The following is a 4,327-nucleotide window of genomic DNA, read 5'->3' as shown; positions in this document are numbered from 1 at the left end:
TGCGGAGTGGAGAAATACTATGCATTCATACGACAGAGAGCTGAATTCTTCACAAAGAGATTTTTACGAAGTTCCTTGATTCAGTTAAGGAGAAATGGAGTCTTTATTACTTACTCACTTCTTAAGGACCTCACCTCTAATACAATCGCAATGGTTATTAAGTTTTATCACTCAAATTTTGGAAGAAATCCATGCAAACCACAGAAAAAGAAGTAAATCTACTTATCAGAGATTTCTAAACAATTTATATAGATACTTTGTCTTCAAGGAAGGGGAGCACAATGTCCCACTCACTAAGAGTACACTAAGCATAGTGACTACCTTCCTAGATAGGGCAAAGGGAGTTAAGCAAACAATTTTATGATTGAAAGCCTCAAAACTTCCATTGCTTTCAAGGAAAATGCCAACAGTTACACATCATGGCTGTGGTTTAAATGATTCCCACAGATTTCATGTATAGAAGACATAATCAAAATACACGCATATCAGAAGGTGCTGGTGTCCACTAGGGATTGTTTAGGTCATGAGGACTTTACCATATGAAGAAACTAATACCGTTGTGAAAAGCGTTCATGAGAGATTGTGTCCTCTTTTGCTCTCTTCCCCTTCTGCTTTCTGCCACAGATGACAGCTCTTTGACCATGAAGAATTTCAAGTTATCTAAATTATAACAATATGAATTTATGATTTATTTTTTATTTCAGGTTCAGGTATATTGTAGAAACTAAAAGCACAAAAGAGTAGACAAACTGTTGTATATATAGTCTTTGATATATCACAACTATATATTATATAGACTGTGAGTAGTATACATATATATAATTATTTTATACAATATTATGTGTTATATCTTATATATATATATATATATATATATATATAATAGACTTTACTGTAATTGTGATAGTAAAACTTTGATAATTTGTATACTTGATATAAGATGGAAAAATTGGCACTTGAATTCTTTTGGTTGTTTTCACCAAAATCCCAGAAACTCCAGCTGATTATAGAAAAAAAATGAAAAGAAAAACTAAAACAAAAATTAGAAAAACCACTATTGAGAGACCCACAGAATTCCTGCTCAGTGATCCTCAGACTGTCAGTTTTAAATATGAAAACCAATTCTAATAAACTATGATGGTCAAATGGGATATGGTGTCTTGGATGAAGTACTGGAAGAAATAAAGGTCACTAGGTTAAAAACGAATAGAATATAAATGAAATGCAAACCTTAGTAAACAATAATGTAGCAGTATTTTTCATATTAATACTAACACATACACTATAGGGATCTGTTCAGATATGTCTAATGTAGTGGTTACAAATAGAAAAAATAATTTTATGAGAAATATCTTAAATTTACAGTTTTTCTATAAATCTAAAACTGCTAACATTTAAAGGTTCATATAAAATTTAAATATTGTTAATAAAGACAAATAATAAAATTTTAGTGTATCGGTCAATGATTACTAGAGAAAGATATTTAATGCAATATATATATATATATATATATATATATATATATATCAATTTACTAGATTATCTTACAGTGGTCACATACAACGTTAGGTATTGAAGAGTGCAAGATATCTGTCTGCGTGCTGGACATCTGAAGTACCTGGCCAAAGGCCTAGAGTTCAGTGTGGTTTCCCTGGTGAGTCTGTATCAAGAGGCCAAAGGTTCTGAGATAGAAAGCCAAAGAGTTTGTACTGGAAGTTAGGAGACAATACCCACGTGAATGGCAATAGCTGAGCTCCTCCAAAGAGACAGAAGTGATTTTTCTTTCTCTGTCACACCTTTATACCATCTTTGCAACTTAACCATCTTACCCGAGGGTGAACATCCTGTCTACAATAAATCCCCTCAGCCACGCTCAGATCCACACAGATCCAGTTTAGCTTACATTTCTTATCAAGTTCACACAATCAGTTAACTCTCACAGTTTATTTCACAGAAGTTACTGTATAAAACAGTGGAAAAATGTAAATAGATGATTAGGTAACCTATACAGGATATAGGAATTTTACTTCACAAAAAAAAGGAATAGCATGTTTTACAAAGATCAAAAATTATCAAAAGTCAAAAATATATCCTAGAAATATGTGAAAAATATGTAACAAAAATAAAGACAATACCAGTCTAACAAGTTGAGCGTTGTTCACTTAAACTGGGTGATGATACTTGAAGAGAGGAGAAATTGTTGAATGTAGGTAATTTTTAGATTTTCTGTTCTTATATTGTTTTTATAAAATTTCAAATACTTATCACCTAATAAACACATTACACAAATTAAACATTAATATCAATACATGGAGCCACAATGAAAGCAAACCATTAATAGGAATTATTATCATTAATCAACTCTGTGCACTGGAGGTCAACATAATAACAAAAACAAAACTTTATTTTCATTTAAATCGATATTTAATGCATTTGTATCATTTGCATTACTTATTTACCTTTAAGTGATTATAATAATGGTGGGTCCAGCATATTACTAGCAATGTGGTTCAGATTACTGTTGTAATCTGTGTCCATCATGTCAGAACAAAATGACAAATAATCACAAAAAAGCGTAATTACTCCCAGTGTATATTTTAATGTAGCTAAATGAAGTTTTGGATAATGTTAGATTTGAATGGAATTTTCAAAAATGCTTACAATTTTAAGTCTGTCAATGAATTGGTATCTGATTTTTAATAATAGAAAAACTATCTTAATAAGAAAAATACATAATGTTCTGTTAAGAAGCTCTCCAGATCACTGGTGGCATGAAACATCCAGACTGTTCTATCAGAATTTAGTACATAAAAATAAAAAAACTTTCCTAAACAAGCAAAATATACAGAAATTCAAGTCTACTAGATCAAACATTATAAGAGATGTGTAGGGAAACACCACATGTAGAAAATTCAGGTTAAGTTAAAACTTTAAGTCCAGAATAAGAATTGATAAACCAATCATGTAAAAGAACAGGATACAAAACCAACACAAATCAGCAGGTGTTTAACATATCAGTAATCAAAGTCCTGAGAAAAAAATCAGAAAAGCAATTCCATTCAAAATATGTACAAAATAAAATAGACATGCTTAGGCAAAAACCTGTACAATGAGAATTACAAAACACTGAAGAAGATACTACAATGCTAATGAGCATGATTTAAATTGTTCATCCTATACAAATTGACCTATAGATTCATGAAAATACCAATGACATTCATTCTTTTAATTTTAAAGAGAAAAAATTTAAAACAAAATTGCAAATCAGTGTAATAGGAGGGTAACAATGGTCAATAAAATGTATTTTGTAATTTTAGCTACTCAGAGTATAAGATATAGGCACATAACTGCTCAAATAATATTAGTGCAACCCCTTTTTTTGTACTAATATTGATTTTTCCCTTCCTTCTTTTCTTTATTGCGCATCACGGTTTCTCCTTTCTTTTGAAAACTTACTTTCCAGTTTACAATACTTATCGTATATTTTGAATTTTACTTACTCTTTCAGATTCTCACAGTAGGTAGGTTTACACATGTGTATATGGTTAATTTCATTTATGAGTATGATCTTAAGTTGCATCCATTTACCTATAAAAGTCTCCAGTTTATCTTTCTTTATGGCTGAGAAGTACTCCATTGTATAAAAATACATCTCAAACTGAAAATATACCTCAGCAGCACAAGTGCCTGCCTGAAGAGCACAAGGTCCTGAGTTTTGTTGCTCCACCTCCATCCCACCAAAAAAAAAAAAAAAGAAAAAAACCACTTTTTATTTATTCTGCCATTTATAGGCAGTTGGGTTGTTTCTACAATCTAGCATTGCAAATTGTGCAGCTATAAACAGGTGCAAATATGGTAGTAGGACAATTTTTTTTTTCTCTCATGATGTTAGGAATTGAGCTCAGGATCTTGTACTTGCTAGGCAGGCACTGTGCCATTGAACTATATCCCCCGGCCTATGGTATCATGTGTTTAATTCTTCTGGGAGATACCCAGAAGGGGAATACCCGACTCAAATGGACTTTCAATCCTAGTGTTTTCAGGAATCTCCGCAATGATTTCCAGTGTGGTTCCAGCAGTCTACACTGCCAACAACAGTGAAGAAGGGTTCCACTTTCCCCACAGCCCCTCCAGTATCTGTAATTGGTGATTTCTTGATGATTGCTATTCTTTCTGCGGTGAGATGGAATCTCAGTGTTGTTTAATTTGCATCCTTCAAATGATCAGCAATGTTGATCATTTTTCATATATTTATATGCTGTTTGGGTTTCTTCATCTGACACATGTTTATTCATCTCAGATGCCCATTTTTGGACTGAGTCTTTAA

This window comes from Cavia porcellus, unplaced genomic scaffold (genome assembly GCF_034190915.1).
Source record: "Cavia porcellus strain 051 isolate PalLab524CR breed Dunkin Hartley unplaced genomic scaffold, mCavPor4.1 scaffold_29, whole genome shotgun sequence".
Classification (NCBI taxonomy): domain Eukaryota; kingdom Metazoa; phylum Chordata; class Mammalia; order Rodentia; family Caviidae; genus Cavia; species Cavia porcellus.
The sequence above is the reverse complement of the archived record's forward strand: the minus strand, read 5'-3'. Positions refer to the sequence as shown.